The sequence below is a fragment of the Hyaena hyaena genome, unplaced genomic scaffold (assembly GCF_003009895.1).
Source record: "Hyaena hyaena isolate Hyena2069 unplaced genomic scaffold, ASM300989v1 scaffold_178, whole genome shotgun sequence".
Classification (NCBI taxonomy): domain Eukaryota; kingdom Metazoa; phylum Chordata; class Mammalia; order Carnivora; family Hyaenidae; genus Hyaena; species Hyaena hyaena.
Window position 1 is genome coordinate 247,144 of NW_024080807.1, and position 21,497 is coordinate 268,640.

The 21,497-nt window shown below is 37.4% G+C and overlaps 1 protein-coding gene across 1 annotated transcript in view; it reads left to right on the plus strand.

Annotated features, from left to right (window-relative positions):
- Nucleotides 1-21,497, plus strand: part of MOXD1 (monooxygenase DBH like 1) — an 89,415-nt gene that overhangs the window by 36,718 nt on the left and 31,200 nt on the right. The window lies entirely within an intron of this gene.

The following is a 21,497-nucleotide window of genomic DNA, read 5'->3' on the forward strand; positions in this document are numbered from 1 at the left end:
CCCAGAGAAGTTAACTAACTTGCCCATAGTTGATTAAGTTCCCTGTTTGTATACTTTTCCCTGAAGAAGACAGTATATTTTTTAAATAAACATGTATGAGCACTTTTGCTAGTTGAGTCTCAAACCATGACTTTCAGGTTTGCGCAGAGCAACATTCACCGGCTAAAAAGTAAGACTCTTGCTTCAGCGTTAACAGTTCCCAAGTATTAACGCATTTGTCTGTGCAGAAGCTCCGTCTGGTCCCACATGTGGCAAAGAATACTTGATGCTGAAACCAACATCTGCCCGTGCTTGAGCCAACTCACAGCTGTTGGCTAACGTTGAAATCCATCCCCGAGTTCTGTCAGATTAGAATGCAGAATCTCTCCAATGGCTTGTTGTCAGGGTAACTGCATTTTCTGATCAGAGAATGTCTGAATCGTACCAAAGCCCCTAGTGTGAAATACTGAAAGGGAGTGCAGACTGGCCTTTAGTACCTAAATGGGGTCACTGATTTTTATCTTGAATGATACCATTGTGTGGCTTTATCCCCAGACATGAACTTACCAGTTTTACTTAATGTGAAAACTCTGGTAAGTTGCGTCATATTCTCCAAAATAGAAATCAAGGCTACCTCCTAATTGCGCGATGTGCTTAGAACCATTTAATTCTTGAAAGAAAGGCTGCAGGCTGTTCCTGGGAAGAGAGTGGTGGCCTTTCAGCTTCTGTGGAAATGAAGGGATCTTCCTTAGAGTTGCTGTCACTGTAGACTTGTTCACTATTGAGTTTGTTGGACCTCTGTTCCCATTTTCAATGTCAGCTATGTGTTGTTAATAATTTAAATGTATGTAATGTATGTGAGCTTCTTTGTAGAAGTTTGTATCATTTAGTTTTTCATTTTATTGGACCACCAGCCTAATGTAGATCTCAAGAGATAATTTACTTATGGCCCAAGATTTAAAAGAAAAATGCTGCTTTAAAACCATCCTGAAAGACATTTTATGGAATAATTTATTTCTTCTTCAGCTTGAATTAATAATCATATGACGTTCGTATGTGACATGAATTGCTCAGGGAAATGGCCTTTCACAATCCTGAAAAGAGACCACAGCCATTAAATTTTATAACCCTTATCGTTTGAAAACATTTTATTTGATTTGCAGAAAATGAAGTGTAGTAAACAAAGCTGCTTTTCTCTTCCAGTTAATTAATTGAAACGAGACTTCAAATGTAGGTGATAATGTTTGTAAGTATTAAAATTTTCCGCTTTCTAAACTCATCTGTATGAATGAAATTGGGCACATCCTTCAGAATAGCTGATTTAACTTCATGACTTCAAGGCAAAATTAGTCCTTTTGGATGGAGACTGAACACTGTTGTTTCACATCACGACAGTGAGGAACATGTCATTAAACATGTCTCTTTGCTTCTCTCTTACATTTTATATTGGTAAGATTACATACCCATATGTAGAATGGAAATAACAATTCCCATTTTCTCAAGATTACTCTGAAAGTGCTTTAAAAGCATTGAATTTTAGAAAACAAATATTTGTTGATTACTCATTATGTAACAGAAATTGTGCTTTATTTCCTACTTATGCCATTTTGCAGATTAGGAAACTGAGGCTCAGGAAAAGTAGGTGTTTTACTTAACATCACAGAGTACTTAGTATTATAAAACATCATTCACATAGTCTAGCAGTGGGAACTTGCACAATTCATTTAGTTTATATGAGCCTGAGTTTGGAGGTCCCTGTCTTCCTGTTCACTTAGAGCTGGCTTCAAATCCGGGCTCAGTTACCACTCACGTGAACTTGGGTAACTTCAATAGGGCTCTGAAGCTCAGTTTCTTCAATGGCAAAATAGAGATCCTACCTATTCAGAAGATGGCTGGGAAAATTATCTGAAGATGTTTTTATAAAGCACCTGAATGGTAGATATGAAATACTGTCATTCTACAGTCACTTTCTTTTTACTCTGACACTCTAAACCTGTTTGCTTTTGGCAACATTTGATTTCATGGTTGAAGAAAATGAAGTCTAGGGAAAAAACTCTGCTTTTCTCCTCCAGTTAATTAATTGAAACTAGAATTCAAATTTAGGCCATAAATTCCAAATTGCTATTACTTGTCTGTATTTCTTTTTCAAGATATGAAATGTAAAACAATTTCAAGATAAAAAATATACCCTAGATGTTTGTGTCCCTTTCCGCTCTGACATCTTTTAATAATCTATAATGAAATAATTTTTAAAGCATTTTCAAAGCTTTAAATTACTTAGATATAATTATCCAATAATTTAGAGCAGTTGTAAAACTCATTTTGATTTCATTGACTTTTCTGAGACATTACAAAGGGAAAGGATTGAAATAGACTTGTTTATATCCAACTGCATTTCATTGGGTATGTTAATTTTTTTTTTTTTTTTTTGGATTTCACTGTTTCTACTACCTTTGCTCTTTATTTCTATATTCACTTTCAAGATATAAAGCTTAGTTCTTTTAAGAAGGAGCCTGCCAAGTCACAGTTTATTTGTTATGTAAGGCAAGGTCTTATTGCAAGAGGCTGTAAGATTTACTACTGAATTAAATTTGCAAGGTTAGAGAGCTCAGTTCTTTTTTTAATGATAAACAGGAAGTGTCAGTACTGAGTAATATTTTCCGCTCATATAGCAAATAAAATTTTCCAACAGATTGTTGATTCAGTCACATTATTTTAAAGCATATTTATTCCAAGTTGCTAAAAGATATTTTATGGATAATTTATTTTTTCTTCAGCTTGAATTAATAATCATGAATTTCATATGTGATATGAGGTGCTCCTCTAATAATACTAAAAAGAGATCACAACTGTTAAATTTTTATCCCTCACTGTTTGAAAGGTTAAGGAGTTTGTACTGTACCCTGTTTTCTTAAGGGAACACCTAGCTTTTTCTCTCTCCTTTTTTTTTTTTTTTTTTTTTGGTTTATTTATTTTGAGAGAGAGAGAACACAGGCACACATGAGCATGCATGCAGGGTAGTAGCAGAGAGAGAGGGAGAGAGAATCCTAAGCAGGCTCCTTGCTGTTAGCAGAGAGCCTGAGGTGGGGCTCAATCCCCCCAAATGAACTGTGAGATCATGACCTGAGCTGAAGTCAAGAGTCAGACAGACGCTTAACCAACTGAGCCACCCAGACGTCCACTTTTTCCTCCTTTTTAAACCAATGTTGTATGAAGTCTGTGTCTCCCCGCACTGATTTGACATAAGATTTGAAAACTGCATTTATTAAGTGACTTGATGTTCTTTTTTAAAAAATTTAAATGCTGGAAATTAAAAAAAAGTAGTACCTAATGTGTATTTGTTTCATTTTTAATGTGACATATACTTATTACAAGAAGAAAAAAGTGAAATGTGTATAATAGTGGTGTCCCCATTTTCTAAAATCCAGTTTGGAGGTGACCAATGTTAACATATTTATTTGCATCCTTCTATACCTTTATGTTTACGAAAACACTTAGAAAATTATATACGATTTTATTGAGTTAATCGCCCTTTTTTTTTAAAAAAGAGTAAGATCACTGTACATACTACTTTGAAGTTTGCTTTTTCAAATTTCCACCCATATAAGTGCAAGTCAAAATATAATAACACCTTTAATATCTGCATAATGAAATCCCCTAATATGTATAAACCACATTTTTTTACAGCCAACTATAGTTGATTCACTTTCAAGGTGACTTAATGTTTTTGCTGCTGTAAACAATGCTTTAATAAACATTCTTTTCTATCTATCCTTAGTGGTTTCATTTCTGTAGGAAAGATTTCTAAATGTGTTAAGGTTATATGCATTCCAAAATCGAATATATTTGTCGATTACCTTCTAAAATTTGCACACTAGCAATGTGTGAATATTTCCTCATTTCCTCTCAAGCCGGAGTATTGCAGTCTTTTAAATTTATTGTCTACTGATGGGTGAAAACTGATATTTATGATCGTTTACAGTTGCTTTTCTCAGACTAGCAGTGAGACTGATGCTCTTTTTATTTATCTTTCCTCTTTGGTGAATTTCCTGTTCAACCAAAATATTTCTAAAAGCCCCTTTTATTGAGTTACATACATAAAAATTCACAAATATCATATACAACCCATTGGATTTTCATAAGGTGAACTAACTCATGGAATCAGAATTAAGGTCAAGAAATAGAACACTAGCAGTCCACAAAAAGTGGCCCTTAAGACCCCTTCCAGGTAACTTCCTCTCTCTGGACATAACTACTCTTCTGACTCTGATCACTACTTATTACTTTTGCCTGTTTTAAACTTTATGAACTTTAGACTCTTTTGTGTCTGGCTTCTCTTGCTCAGCACAGTATATGAGTCTGCCATGCTTTCGTGTGTCCAAAAAAAAAAATGTGTTTATTTTTATCTTTTTATAGAGTTTAATTATCTGAATATACCAGAATTTTTAAATTCATTTTGTATCAGCCATTACTATGCACCAAACCACCCAACAGTCAAAGGCAGTAGATAAATACACACTTACTGCAGTTTACAGATCAACCAGGGGCTTCTTCTATTTATCGCTTTGCCTACTCTTACGTCTGTAAAGGGTAACCGCCTTAGGCTGGGGCGGCAGCTTCTTAAATGGTGCCTGGGCTTTCTTCTGTGGTCGGAGTCAGCTCTTTGTGGGCAGGTCTAGGAGGCCTCAGCGGGGAAGTGGGTTCTCCTTTATAGAATGGATCTTGTTTTCCAGACATCTAAATTAAACTTGTTCTAATGGGGGTGGCAAGGTTCCATATGAGAGAGGAGAAACTTAAGGCCATTTAGGTCTGGTCTTGGGACTGGCACACCAGTACCCTTGCCCCAAGAAGCAGTTCTAACCGAGATACAAGACAGTTTTTCATAATAGTTCATTATTTCTATTGTGGGATAGGGTTCCATTGTATGGATATAGCACAGTTGGTTTATCCATTCACTTGGTGGATATTTGCATGCCTTTATTTTGGAGCTATGACAAATAAAGTTGCCCCAAACATTTGTGCACAACTCTTTCTGTGAACATATGCTTTCTTTTCCCTTGGATGTATACCTCAGAGTGGAATGACTGGGTCATATGGGATGCAATGTGTTTAACACTTTTAACAGCTGTCAGACTGTCTTCCAAAGTGTTGCACTATCTTACATTCACAGCAGAAATATGTGATTGTTTCAGGTGCTCCACGTCCTCACCGTCACTTAGAATAGTCAGTCTTTTAAAATTTTAGTCATTTTAATAGTTGTATCTCATCGTGGTTTAAATTTGCATTTCCCTACTAACCAAGGATGTTGAACACCTTTTCTTGTGCTTATTTGCCATTCTTCTATTTTCTCTGGTGAAGCGCCTCTTCAAATCTCTGTCCATTTTTAAAATTGGATGGTTGTTTTCTGATTATTGAGCCTTGAATAGGCTTTAATATCCTGGATACAATTTGTTTACCACGTATTTGATTTGCAAATATTTTGTCTTAATCTGTGGTTTGTCTTTTCACACTTAACAGTGTTTCTGGAGAACAGAAGTTCTTAATTTTGGCAAAGCCTAGTCTGTTTTTTAAAATTTTATGATTATGCTTTTGGAGTTATAAGTAAGAAATTTTTGCCTAACTCTAGGTCATGAATATTTTATTTGATTTCTCTAAGCAGTGTTTTTAATTTTAATATAGGGGTCATATACACCATTTATCAAATTTATTCCTAAATATCTAATATTTTTGTTGGTATTTACTTCCAAATTTCATTTTCTGAATATTTGTTACCAGTGTGTACAAATGAATTTTATATACAGATCTTGTATCCTTTAAGTGTGCTAAACACACCTGTTAGTTCAAGCAGCATTGTTAGAATTCAGTTGTTGGCTGAGATACCACCTCACGCCAGTCAGAGTGGCTAAAATGAGCAAATCAGAGAACTCTAGATGCTGGCGAGGATGTGGAGAAACGGGCACCCTCCTACACTGTTGGTGGGAATGTAAACTGGTACAGCCCCTCTGGAAAACAGTGTGGAGGTTCCTCAGGAAACTAACAATAGAACTCCCCTATGACCCAGCAATAGCACTGCTAGGAATTTACCCATTACCTATTAAATAGGAATTTATTTTAAAAATTTCATCTTCATTTCATTGTATAGAACCTCCAGTATAATGATGAATAGGAATGGTGAGAGTGGATTCCTTGCTTTTTCCTTCCTTTAGGGTGAAAGTAGTCAGTCTGTTGTTAGTTATAGGTTTTCTTGTTAGTTATAGGTTTTTCGGTCTTTCCCCTTTTATGGTGACCCCAACTGTAAGTATATCGGCTGCTTCAAGTTATCCTGCAACTCACTTGCATTTTATTGATTTAGCTTGCTTTTATTTTGGATAGTTTTATTATTCTGTCCTCAAACTTACCAATCTTTTCTTCTTTATGATCTACGCTCTTAATACTGTACACTGTATTTTTAACCTCAGTCATTGTAGTTTTAATCTCTAAAACTTAGATTTGAGTATTTTAAAAGGATCTTCCATGTCTCTTTTTAACATATTCAGTCTTTGACCTATCTTTTGGGACATATGAAATACAGTTGTAATATCTGTTTTAATATCCTTATCCACAGCTCCTTTTATTTGCGTGAGTTCTGGGTTAGTGTGGTTTGAATTTTGTCATTATGGGTTTTATTTTTTTACTTCTTTGTATAACTAGTAATATTTGGTTGGATGCCAGACATTTTTAATTTACTTTACTGGATGTTGGTTATTTTGAGCTTTGTTATGGGATGTGGTTACAAGTTACTTGAAATCAGACCTTTCACTTCTTATTTATGAGCTTTGTTAGATACTCATTTTACCCACTGCAAGGCAAGCCCTTCTGAGTACTTTTACCTAATGCTGCGTGAATTAGAAGATTTTCCACTCTGTTGGGGAAAGACTCTATTCTCTGCATTGTGATATTTCCATCATTGTTTCTTCTAATCCTTTAGAATAACTTTTACCTTGTCTTGGGTAGGATGTTTCAAGGCGATTTTTACCTGTTATAAAAGGATCAGTACTCGGTAACGCACTTGAAGCAGACCTTATGTAGATGTCCTGAGCTGTCTCTCTGTGCATCTCTTCCCTCTCCCATATTATATTCTGTGAACTGTAACCTACTTGGCCTCATTAGACTCCCCATTCAATCTCCACAACTCAAGGAGAATGCCAGGTTCTGCCTGAGTTTCACTTTCCTATGCAATAGCCTGAAAAATCTTTCCAGACCGTCATCTGAACAAATCATAAGACTAACCTCACTTGTTTCTTGTTCCTCAGAAACCACTCTCCTTCTCTGCCTGATGTCCACTTCCTTAAGACAATGCCCAGCATCATTGCTTATTAAGGAAGTGTAAATTAAAATCACATTGGGATCCCACCTATAAGAATTGCCGTATGAAAATTAAAGAGTTGGCAATTTGTGGAACGGCTGGAACTCTAATATACTGCAGATGGGAATATAAAGTGGTACACCACTTTGAAAAATCATTTGACAATTTCTTAAATAATTAAACATACATTGTCGTATATTTTAGCTACTCTGCTATTTGCTATGTATCCAAGAGTAATGGAAGCATATGATCATACAAAAACTTGTAAAAGAGTTTTCATAGCAGCTTACTTCATAATAGCCAAGAAATGAAAACAATCCAAATGTGTATTAATCAATAAATGGATACACACATCAAGTGTATACGTATGATGGAATACCACTCCTCAATTAAAATGGATGAGCTATTGATACATAAAACCAGCAGATTAATCTGAAAATAATTATGCTGAATGAACGAAGCCAGTAAAAATGAGTACATATAATGTGATTCTAGTTTTTATAAAATTCTAAAAATGCAAGTAATCTGTAGTGACATGAAGCCATTTGAGTCATGTCCAGGGATGAGTATGAAGGAAGATGGGAAGGCAATGAGAGGTTGGCAAGGACCATGGGGAAACTTTGGGGGATAATGTGCATATTCATTATCTTGACTGTGGTTTTATGCGTATGTACATATGTCAAAACTTAACAGATTTTATACTTTAAGTATATGCAGCTTAGTGTATGTCAAATTATACCTTTTTAAAAAATGTTTATTTATTGTTGAGAGAGAGTGTGAGCAGGGGAGGGGTGTGGGGGGTAGGGGGGAGACAGAGGATCCCAAGTCGGTTCTATGCTGACAGCAGAGAGCCCAATGTGGGGCTTAAACTCACGGACTATGGGATCATGACCTGGGCTGAAGTTGGATGCTTAACAAACTGAGCCACTCAGGCACCCCTGTCAAATTATATCTTTTTTTTTTTTAATATTTTTATTTATTTCTAGGAGAGAGAGAGAGAGAGACAGCGTGAGCAGGGGAGGGTCAGAGAGAGGGAGACACAGACTCTGAAATAGGCTCCAGGCTCTGAGCTGGCAGTCATCACAGAGCCCAATGCGGGGCTCGAACCCACAAACCGCGAGATCATGACCTAAGCGAAAGTCGGACGCTTAACCGACTAAGCCACCCAGGCGCCCCAGATTATATCTTAATAAAAGTGAGAGAAATGTTGTCTTGGAGAAGTTTGAGGTCCGAATGATATTTCACCTTTAGTAATTCTTCCTTAAATTGTTTTTAATATGCTATTTAACTCATCCATAGAGTTGTAAATTCCAATTATTTTTTATTTCTAGAAATTCAATTTTGTTCTTTTTCAAATATGCTGATTCAATCTTGATATTCCTTGCTCATCTTTTGAAGCCCATCTTTTATTCTTTAAACATGTAAAGATAATAAATAACATTTAAAAAATGAAATATAGTTATTTTTTATTTTATGTTTAATAATTCCACTGGCCTAAATCATTGGGAATCTAAATATGTCATGGAAAGTCTCTTGTTTCCCCAAGTGTTTGCTAAGTTTTGCCAAGTTAATGTAATCCATGGAAATCACAAGGTACCGGAGGAGAGGATGCTCCCTCCAGGAGGTATTACATTTATATTTACTTTTGCCAGATGCCAGGGGATGGCAACCCATGAGGGATCCTTTATTTTCTTGGTTTGAAATTTCCCCAGCCATACAGGACTATAAATTCAAATCTTACTGTGTCTTGAGGCTGGACTTTTGTTTACACATCTCCAGGGGCGAAAATTGTTATTATTTTTCTTCTACCCATGTCTTAGCTGGGGCTACCATAACAAAATACCATAGACTAGTAAACAACAGAAATTTATTTCTCGCAGTTGTAGAGGCCAGGAAGCCAAGATCAAGGTGCTGTCAGGTAGGTTTCATTCTGAGGCCTCCTCTCTTGGCGTGTGGACAGCTGTCATTTCACTTTGTGCCCATACGACCACTTCCTTGTGTAAGCATGGGGTGCAGAGGAGGAGTACAGCAAGATTTCTGGTGTCTCTTACAAAGGTATAATTCCATCATGGGGGCCCCACCTTCATCACCTCAGGCACCGTAACTACCTCTCAAAGACCCCATCTTCAAATACTGTCTCATTAGAAGTTGGGACTTCAACCTATAAATTTGAGGGGGGAGGGGAGAAAAACATTTGATCCATAATAACCCAAAACTGTGGCAGAAACAGACAAGTTTTTTCATCCGCTGCCTTTGTTGGTAGTTAGATTTTTTTTCTAGTTCACCATTTTACTGGATTAGTATGAGCTTGGAGGGTTCAGGTTCTATATTTAAATGAAGGGTGCAGGAGGGAGAGGTATGTGTCAAGTTTAGTCTCACATCATTGGATGATCCTGACCTATGACCATTATTCCTGGAGACTCTAGGATCATAATATCACATATGTTCCCACTGGAGCCTTAGTTTCTGTTTTTATTGCTTTGATTTTGACTTTATATTCTTTTTACTTTACCTTTGGTCTTCCTTAATTTCTTACTGAGTGTATCAATATATTTCAAGGCACCATTGTCTTAAGTTTTGAGAATTCAGATGTCTTCCAACTGAGAGGTGTTCTGAACATTTAGTTTTCCTACTGGAAGCTCAAGTTCTAATGGATAAAATTCAATTTTGCCAGATTCAGGATGAGAAGGCTCGAATGCCATGATCCAAAGGCACAGAGAACATGTATTCCTGGTAATGTTTGGGGATCTTGTGAAAGGGCCACAGAGAACACATATTGTAAGACAAGAAGTGAGTTTCTCTTGAGGCAAAGTGGCACTGTTGGGTTTTTGTTGGAGAAATGGTATGATTTGTTGTAGATATTTTAGAATACTGAGGATTAGAGCCAAGGGGTTAGCCTGGACACGTTGGGAAAATGAGTGTGAGAGGAAAAAACAACCTCAATTGGGAAGTGTCCTTGGAAATAAGGAAAGAGTGCACACAATGGTCACTGTGGAAGTAGAGACTGAAACCCTCCCCCCTGGCTTGATGTTAGGGGTTAGGACTTTTAAACAAGTCTGAAGGAAGTGATGGCTCATGGGGGAGAGAAGATGATTGTTCTCTTTTGGAACTATTACCACAACTCAGTTTATCAGATCCTTTTTAGGTTTCTTCTTTCAACTGTCAAGAAAGGATGTTGGCCACATTTCTGAAACTGCAAAATTCTCTTTGAATATCTCCGCAGGTTGTAAATTATGACATTTAAGTTGAGTGTGGCTTTTATCTGATTGAGAAAATGTGGCATAAATCACCCATGCTTTTTATGTTTCCTTCATAAGTAGATCCCTTTTTAATGTAATTTCTATAACTGCAGACCTGAGACTATTTAAACTGATAAAAAGTATTGATTGCAAACGTTACTTTAGGTTTGATTTAAAGGAGTTGGCTGGCATGTTTGGGAAAAAAAAGCAGATCAGACTTGTTAAGGCTAACTACCTGAGATTGCACTTGGCACTCACCTTGATGGTCAGGTTGGCAATTCAGGTCACCATGAGTACCTAGAGGGAACAGAGACATGTGCTGGAGTAAGTGGGAGCAAGATGGTTAGCAAAGTAGGAATAATGTCAAGATGTTACCTAACTCTGGATGGTTTTTATATGAATAATGTGATATTATTTTCTCTATATATAAACTTTTCAAAATCAAGCAAGCAAACAAATAACTTCAAAGATTAATAAAACATTTGCTTTGCTTTCCAGAAACCTACATCTGGAAAGAGGAGTCTTCTTTATTCAAATAGTTGGAAGGCAGCAGGAGACTTAAAGGCTTTGAAAAGGTGAATTCAGTGTGAACCTGTTTACTAAGCTGAGCAAAGGCTCCGTGGAATAGGGGTTATCCACCCAGAGTGGAGAGTCACCCACAGAAGACTAGTGTTTAATTCAGTCATAGTCTGCACACACTCCAGTTTTTTTGTTTTCCCGTTTTCTTGGAATTGCCCTACAAACTAAGACTTCTCTTTATGGAGAACTCATGTTTGAAACACACAGAAAATAAGACAGGAGCCAGAAGTACAGAAGCCATCCACCGTTACTCATTTATTTGCTTTCTTGAAATATAAAAGACTATATTTCTTAATTATAGTGATGGTGAAGCAAATTGGAGGAGGTCAAGCAAAGGTAGTCTTCTTCTTTTTTTCTTTTTTTTTATTATCCCTTTTCCAACCAGAAGGCAAATATTCATTTAAAAAAATCAAATGGCTTTCTAAAGCATACTGTAATATTAAAGTACAAAATTATTGAACCTACTTCAGCTCCCTTTCTAACCATCACTGCCCTTTCACAACCCCACAGCAGCCTGTTCAGATGAGAAGGGAGGCAGGCACACTTTCTCAGAGAATGGCACTTGGTGGTCAGCCCTGGGTGCCGTTAAAGCCTACCACACGGCAGCCCTGCAAGTTTGTTCAGTTTACTTAGCTGTGCCTCAGTTTCCTGGTCTGGGCAACAAAGAGAGTAATGCCTGTCTCCGGAACGCAGGAAGATGTAATGAAATTAAATGTGATGATACGTGCAATGTGCCTGGTACATGTAAATGCTCACAAGCGGTAGCTATGATTGATGCCATTGCACCACCATATTGGCTATGCGACTCCTCTCTTTACCAGGCCAGAGCACAGAAGCCGCCTCCCATTGTGCCACCTCATCCTGGGATTTTCAGCCTGGGGAACACTTCCTGATAGTGGTGTTCAGTGAGTGTTGGATTAATGACTCGAATCTAGACTTAATTCAATAATGGTGAGTTGTAAACAACGTGTGGATTGTGTAACTAATTTAAGGCTGAGCTGAACAGCCCTGTTCTGCTGCTTGCAGACACTTCATAGAGAGGCCCAAAATTCAATAAAATTAAGTCTGATTTGAAGACCTGCATTTATTATCAGTTCTAAAGCAACATTGTTCGATATCAGAGAGAAAAACATTCAACATCAGTTTCATTATAGGATAAACCAGAATATACTTTACAATTTAAATTTAATTTAAAATTAAAGAGCAATGAATTCAAGACCTCTGGATAAAAGCCAGCAAAGAGTTCTGCATGAGGCAGTGTTATTAATTTGTATTGCCGACAGTTAGGTCTAATATTTAAATTGTGCCTGAAGGAATAGGAAATGTTATTCAATGATGATTTTCCTACTCTCAGTTCAATTTCTTCAGGAAATACAATCCTTAAATTATGATGAGTAAATGTTAAAATAATATATTTTATTTAAAATGGCCAAATTATTAAGGTAAATTATGTACAAACACAAGTACTAGAAGTTTTAGGATATGAAAAGAAGTTAAACTTTTTTTAATGTTTATTTATTTAAAAAAATTTTTTGAACATTTATTTATTATCAAGAAACAGAGAGGGGCACATGGGTGGCTCAGTCAGTTAGGCGTCCGACTTCAGCTTAGGTCATGATCTCACAGTTCTTGAGTTCGAGTCCGGCTTCAGGCTCTGTGCTGACAGCTCAGAGCCTGGAGCCTGTTTCAGATTCTGTGTCTCCTCCTCTCTCTCTATCCCCTCCCCCCCAACTTGTGCTCTGTCTCTCTCTGTCTCAAAAATAAATAAATTATAAAAAAAGAGAGAGAGAGAGAAACAGAGAGAGACAGAGCATGAGGAGGGGAGGGGCAGAGAGAAGGGGGGACACAGAATCTGAAGCAGGCTCCAGGCTCTGAGCTGTCAACACAGAGCTCAACTCAGGACTCGAACCCAACAAACTGCTAGATCATGACCTGAGCTGAAGTCCGACGCTTAACCAACTGAGCCACCCAGGCTAATGTTTATTTATTTTTGAGAGACAGAAGTAGACAGAGTATGAGCAGGGGAAGAGCCGAGAGAGAGGGAGAGATGCAGAATCTGAGCTGTCAGCACAGAGCCGGACACGGGTCTCAAACTCACGAACCGAGAAATCATGACCTGAGCCGAAGTTGGACACTCAACCGACTGAGCCACCCAGGTGCCCTGAAAATAAGTTTTCAAAAGATAGTTTATAATACAGACAATTAAATTGGTTCTTTTTATGTTTAAGTTGTACTGGAGTAAATGAAAAATGAAGTTGTTTTTCTTTCCTCTAGTTTGGGGTTGTGACATTTTATCATAAGGATCATCTGTTAGTAATTGAGTTCTGTCCTTTCATGGATGGAATTATTAGGCCTTTAAACTGTAAAAGAAAGAAAAATCACACACAACAACAACAACAACAACAAAAAGCAGACTAGCAACCATTACTTCAAAGGAGATTACAAAGTGCAAAACAATCCGGAGACAGAAAACGTTTGATGCAGAACCAAGAAAGGTCTGAGGGTCCCTGTGGAGATCCTACCAGTGGGAGCTGCACCTAGTCAGGGGGGAGCCACCTATACTCACATCTGCTGTGGGACTGTGAAGTTTTGACAACAGGTTTGGGGTAGAAAACTCTTTTGGTATTTATTGTTTTTTCTTTTTGTTTTTCTAAGAGCCTAAAAACTCGGAATATATAATTGGGTTTGCAGAGGATCAACATATTGTTCTAGAACCCTAGCCCCAAATACATCCGGTCAATTATTTCTCTAAATAACAAGTTTTAATTTAAAACACCATGAGAGGAAATAGATTAATTTGCATTGTGTAGGGAAAGAAACAATTTTGAAGGTTCTTGGAGGCTCTGTTTTATATGATTAAGTATAATAGCATAGCATATATCTAATTCATATGTAATAACATAGATAGATTATGCATGGGAAATATCAAAATGAACATTTGATGAACGCTTTGTATATACCATGCACTGTGAGGAGTTTCCCAATATCTCATGTAATTCTTTTTTTTCTTAAAAATTTCTTAAAAAAAAAAATTAAAAATTTTTTTAATGTTATTCATTTTTAAGAGACACAAACAGAGACAGAGCATGAGCAGGGGAGAGGTGGAGAGAGAGAGGGTCACAGAATCTGAAACAGGCTGCAGGCTCTGAGCTGTCAGCCCAGAGCCCAATGCGGGACTCAAACTCAGGAGCTGTGAGATCATGACCTGAGTTGAAGTCAGACGCTCAACCTACTGAGCCACCCAGGCTCCCCTCTCATGTAATTCTTTTTTTTTTTTTTTTAACATTTTTATTCATTTTTTGAGAAATAGAGAGAAACAGAGAGCATGAGTAGAGGTGGGGCAGAAAGAGAGGGAGACACAGAATCTGAGGCAGGCACCAGGCTCTGAGCTGTCAGCACAGAGCCTGTTGCAGGGCTTGAACTCACAGACTGTGAAGTCATGACCTGAGCTGAAGTTGGCCTCTTAGCCGACTGAGCCACCCAGGCATCCCATTCTCTCATGTAATTCTTAAGATCACCTTGTGAAGTAGGAGACAGATAATCTCTACCTCACATATTCATTAACTTGTCAGGGACATTCAAATTGTAGGTGATGAACCAGAATTTTAAAAATATATTATAAAATTAGTATTTGTTAAGTGTAAAAAGTTCAAATACAGAAAGCCATGAAGTAAAAAGCAAAAAGCTCTAACTTCTACCATTCAAGTTCTATTTCCTGTAAGCCAAATTAATATTTTCTTGTACTTTTCTGAAATTTTCTTTTTTTTGAAAAAAAAATTTTAATGTTTATTTATTTTTGAGAGAGAGAGAAAGCAAACAAGCTGGGGAGGGGCAGAGAGAGAGGGAGACACAGAGTCTGAAGCAGGCTCCAGGCTCTGAGCTGTCACCACAGAGCTTGATGCAGGACTTGAACTCACAAACGGTGAGATCATAACCCGAGCCAAAGCCAGACACTTAACTGACTTAGCCACCCAGGTGCCCCTGAAATTTTCTATATGTATGCAATCATATACCTTTATGTTTATGTTTATTTCTGTGTGTATTTTCATCCCTCTTTCTTTATATTTATTATAAAATATAAAGTTTATATTTTTAAGTTTTAAGTTTATAAAGTTCTTGCTTTTATTTTTAGATCTCAATAGGATTACGTTATATATTTTGACACTTGCTTGTGTCAAAGTCAAAGAACACTTTGATTGTATGGTGGTTCATTGCCTAAATTTCATATAATTTAATAAAGAACAACATTAAATTATTTTCAGTTTGATGCCATTTACAAATTTTCTGTATTAGTCTGCTTGGGCTGCCTTAACCCAGCAAGGTAGGTTTAATTCTGAGGTCTTGTATCTGGACTTAGCAGTTATGGCTACCTTCTCACTGTGTTAAAGGAACCAGCCCTTTACGTGACATAAATGTTGCAACTATTCTCCTCATTGTTTTGGTAATTTAATGTTTACTTATCTTTTTGCTCAAGTGAGTGCTGCTTCCAGTTCTTTCCTCTATTAACCTTTAATTCACTTCTCCAGGATAAGAGAAGGGTCACATAAAATAAAGTTGTAGTTCCTGTGCATTTTATTACACAGATCTTTGTCCTCTGTCGTTCTGTGATGAGCTATGTTCCTATGAGAAGCCCCCCATTTTCTGAATTCTTATCCTCCGTGAAACCTGTTGATCCACATGTGTCTCCCTGCTCTGCACAGCATTTGAAGAAATCCATATATGCTCATATCTCTGATATACATGTTGTTGCATGGAAAGTCACGTGTTGAAATAATAAAATTAGTTTAGAGAACTTTAAATCCTGCAGAGTGAAACAGTAAAATCACATCTACTTTCTATGAACTTTCAATTCCATGAATTGCCATGAAATGCAGATTAATCTGAAAAACAATTCAATGTATTGTTTAAAAACAGCTCATACTTATAAAGATGTAAGCAAGAGCATACCAAAAAGAAAGCTAGCAAGATTTAGTCTTGATGGTATATTTTTATTACAACAGACAATTACAACAAATAATACAGTCCTTGAAAAAGTCTGCTCCACATAATGAATTGTCAACAAGTTGGCAAAACAGCGAGTTGCTACTCCAAATAAAGAGAGAAACTGTTGTGTATGCACTAATTACATTCAATAAAAAAAGTACTAAGTTGTACAGAACTGAGTCTAGTTTGAGACTGCTTGATGCAAGGGATTATGTGCTAGGCACATTTTCTCCTTTACTTTTTATAATGGATTAAAAGTTGATTTGTATTTTTATTTTGTAAATAAGAAAACTGAGTTTCAGTAAAGTTAAGCAATCGGTCTTAGGTCACACAGCTAGTAAGTGCCAGATGTTGAATTCCAAACCAAGTCTTTGGCCTCATGCTACCACATAGTACTGCCTCCTGAAAGAAGCTTAGAGAAACAAGGCAAATGTGTGCCAAAGTAATTAGAGAAGGTATCCAGGGGAAACAAAACCTGGACTTTCAAGAGTCAGGAGGAGGACATATTGGGTGAAGAAAACACGGAATGAAACCATGGAGGTAAGAACAACATGGTGCATAAAAGGAACGGATCCCTGTGACCGGGAATTCACTCACAGGGGACTGTGTAGGTAACATGCAGCAAACCACATAAGATCCTGAATGTTAGAAAAAGAAGAGTGGACTTGATCAGCTATAGAATGGGTGGTGTGGAGCCATTGAATATTATCGATCAAATGTACAAGATTAAAAGTGATTTGGGAAGATTGGTTGGGATATGGGGTATTGTCTGGAAAGCTACTTCCTAAGCGTCCAAGAATATAAGTAGGTGGCTGTTGGTGTAATCCAAGTGGGATGTATAGAAGTGTGGACTGGGATGTATGCTGTGCCTAGAGAATAACTTGAAAAATATTTTGAAAGTGAGAAATAGAAATTAAGATGACTCATACTGTTTTGGCATGCTCTAAATATTCAGTGTTCTCATGAGAATATGTGGTTTCCAGACACATTATAGGACACAACTACTAGTTATTTGGGGAACTTCTTTTTGTGTTTTTCAGAAGTCTGAATTAACAAAGCTTCTGAATTAATCCCGAAGTAGTAGTAGTCAGCTCAGTTTCCATGAAGAGGGGAAGGAAACCAAAGGTGATTGAAGAAAACAATTGTCATTGATAATTATTATCAGCATCGAACTCTTTTTTATTTCAGCTGAATGTCGCTTGGGTTTATTCCAAGCATATCCCTCTGTGCAGAGATCTATGATGTTTCAAGAGCTACAGCCTCATTTTGAGCTTTGCCCTTAATACTGTGTGGGCCTCATCCTTAGGCATCCTTTTCCCTTATGGTAGAAAAATGGTAGCCCAAACTCCTGAAATAGCACTTTGTCTTTTATTTTGGGAGGACAGCTCTTCTGTCAGCCGCCATGTAAAAAGTCCCTGTGGTTTGACAAATTTAAGTTCATTTCAAGATTGAGATCATGCAGATGGATTTAGGCCACTTAAGGGAAGTGGGAATCATTTGTCAAATGGTGTGGCTGAGCTAATGCAGGATCCTGGTAGTTCTTCTGGGGGAACTGATGCTGGGAAGCAACCAAAAATTATCATTCTCTAGCCTTAACTTCTCTACCTTTCTGGAATATAAACTGCATGACTGTCAAATCCATGTTGGTTTACTTCTTGGCATCTGACAAAGAGTCATAGGTGGGGTATTTTTTCTTTAGTTAGTTGAGTGAATGAATGAATGAATGAAGAATGCATGAATGACTGGAAGACATCTCTTTGAGAGAAAACATTTTCAGAGCAAAATGGTAAGGGAAATCTATATTCAAAACGGTGCATAAATACACATGAGAAATGTCAGTGTAGGGGTGCTTGGGTGGCTCAGGCGTTTGAGCGTCCGACTCTTGATTTCAGCTCAGGTCATGATCCCAGGGTTATGGGATCAAGCCCTGTGTCCAGCTTCATGCTGAGCATGGAGCCTGCTTAAGATTTTCTCTCTCTCTCAGGATGTCTGGGTGGCTAAGTCAGTTAACTGTTCAACTCTTGATTTCGGCTCATGTCATGATCTCACATCGAGTCCCACATCAGGCTCTGTGCTCACAGTGTGGATTCTGCTTGGGATTCCCTCTCTCCCTGTCTCTCTGCTCATCCTCTGTTCATTCGCTCTCCCTCTCTCTCAAAATAAATAAATGAACTTAAAAAAAAAAAGATTCTCTCTCCTCCTCTGCCTCTCTCCCCAGCTTGAGTGCTCTCTCTCTGTCAAAATAAAATAAAATAAAATAAAATAAAATAAAGAAGTGTCAGTGTAATCATGTTTCTTTTTAGAAGAAGGAGGAGGTCATATTGCAGAAAACGTTCTCTTGTAGAGAAAATATTATTACATAAAAAAAACTTTGACAATCGAATCCTAAATAAATTGGCATGACACACATAAATATATATTTCATATGATTACATATTTGCAATAAAGCATGTGACCATGGATATATATTTTTTTTGCCTGAATATTTGTAACATAAAAGTCTTAAAATTAGATTTTGAAATACTGGACCTTGTGAATAAATTACTAGTACGGACTTATTTATTTGGGTGCAATGTTAAAATTGTATTTAAAGCCAAGAATCCAACTTATAATAAAAATACATCATTCTTTGAACACCTACAAGGTGTCAGTTGCTTCAGATGTCCCAGCTATTTGATGCTCAAGTAACCTTCTAAGTAAACCTTCTTATCACTAATTTACTGATAAGGAAACTGAGACAGAAGTTGAGCAACTAGGAAAAAGAGATGGAAAGTCACATAACTATCAATTCATTTTTGTGGTGGGAATAATTAAGACCTAGTCTTTTAGCATGTTTGATGATCATATAATGACAATTGTATTACAGTATATAAATGTTTCTTTTTTTAAAAAAGTTTATATTAAAAATTTTTTTTTTAAGTTTATTTTTGAGAGAGAAAGAGAGAGATGGAGAGTGAGCAGGGAAGAGGCAGAGAGAGAGACACACACAGAATCCAATGTAGAGTCCAGGCTCTGAGCTGTCAGCACAGAGCCCCTTGCAGGACTCGAACCCACAAACTGCAGGATCACGACCTGAACGGAAGTCAGACGCTTAACCAACTGAGCCACCCAGGAGTCCCCACCGTATATAAGTGTTTCAAATCAACATGCCGTCCACCTTAAATTTACACAATGTTGTATGTCAAATATACTACAATATAGAGAAATAAGTAAGAAATAAGTAATAGAAAGTAAGGGGGCAAGATTTTAAGCCCCTCAAATTAGATTGAAACCCCAAAACATGTGGCCTAATAAAATGCTCTTCCATTATGCTACTTGTTTTATACTGGGTTCTCAGATACAGTCCCTTGAGAGAAGGATATGTGTGCAAATGACTAATGAAGGAAGTGCCAGGAGAAGTGGGAGAGTAAGGGTAAGGAACGGAAGAGACAAGCAAGGGTGTGATTGCATTGTATTTTCAGCTTTAGCCTAATCCCATTATCTTAGTCCACTCAGGGTGCTCTAACAGAGCACCATAGACTGGGCAGCTAAGAAACAGCAGAAAATTGTTTCTCACAGCTCTGGAATCCAAGATCAGGATGCCAGAGGATTGTGTATCTGGTGAGATCAATTTGTTCATCAACGGCCATCTTCTCACTGGGTCCCTACATGGTGAAAGGGGCAAAGGAATTCTATGAGGTCTCTTTTATAAAGGCACTGATCCCATGTATGAGAGATCTACCATCATGACTTAATTGTCCCCCAGAGGCCCACCTTCCAATGCCATCACCTTGGGAGTTAGAATAGCCATATATGAATATGAGGGAGACGTAACTATTCAGTCCATAGCACCCAGGGAAAACACACATTTTGTTTAGAGATGTCCCTTTCCCTTTCTTCAGAGTAATGTGTATTGTTGGGCCTTTCTTGCTCCTTGGGAAGTGAGTCCAAGACCAGGCCTTTGAGGAAAGTCACAAGTGCAAGTGGTTGGAAGCCAGGCCCCCAGAACCTGGGTGACAGGTATACAGAAAAGGTTAAAGAAACCTGGAGGGACCTTGGTAGAGCACTGACACTGTCTCACTTACTCCCCTGCCATTCAAGATAGGAGGACAGTAAAACCTTGGATTGCAAGTACCTTGTTCTGCAAGACGAGCAAACATTTCTAATAAATTTTAACTAGGTAAATGAGCACTGTCTTGCAACATACATAGTACATGACACCAAATGTCACATCATCACAACTTAGCCAATGGTTCTTCTCTGTCTCTCTGTCTCTCAGTGTCTGTCTGTCTGTCACTCTCTGTCTCTCGCTGTGGGGTTGTGGGTGATTGTCTCCCATGCTTGGATGCTCAGTCTCAGGCCTCAGTGTTTGACAGAAATCAGTGATTTTTAGATTGCTGGAAGGTGCCCACAACTGGCACTAGTGAATTTTTGGTCACTTCAAAGCACCAGTGGGACAGTCCTTTGCTTTTCTATACACGAGACAGCTTAGGAACGCTTTGCTTCATTCTAGGTCAGGCTGTCTGCAGATATAGACCCTTTGCTGCCTTATTGCCAGTTACATTAAATACAGTATATGGCAAGAATTTATTAATACTGTACTGTAGTGAACATCCATGGTAATGTATACAATGGCCCCCATGCAGAAAAAGATTCCATTGAGCCTATTGGTCGCAGTGATTCCATTAGTGATAGTGAAAGTCGTCCTACACAGTAATCCTCTGCTCTCATTTCCCTCACGCCAGCCATGAAGGTTTTCAAAAGTAAATGCAGGTTAATTTGTTTATTTTCCTTTCTATTTTGTATTTTCCTTATTATTTTTAATTATATTATGGTATTATAATCATTTTATATGGGTATTTTGGGTCTGTGGAAAGAATCCTCTAAGTTGCCATTATTTCTTATGGGGAAATTTGCTTTGATATACAAGTGCTTTGGATTACAAGCGTGTTTCTGGAATGAATTATGCTCATAAACCAAGGTTTTACTGTATATCAGCATGGTGGTTTAGGGGCACTAATTCCTGATTCAGGTCACCAGTGGCCAAATCTGGGCTCTGACAGTTGGGCACATTTCTTAACTTACATGTGCGTTATTGTCTGCATTTATAAAATATGTGATAATTCTATTACCTAAACTCATGAGGTTGTTTTGAGAATTCGACGTTGTATTTTATATATATGTAAAAAATATATATGCAAGTGCCCTTGAGAGAGTTAAAGAAGTTTTATTATCTATAGCTAAATGTATCTGCATCTTACTTTTGCTTTTACATTTGCAGGGTAAAATAAAATTGGGTGGGAAGGATGGAATGTCCTTCTTGACTTGTCCAAGTATACTAGCTTGGTGTGAGAAAGACAGGAGATTATTAGAGCTCTTAAAAGCTCTAATAT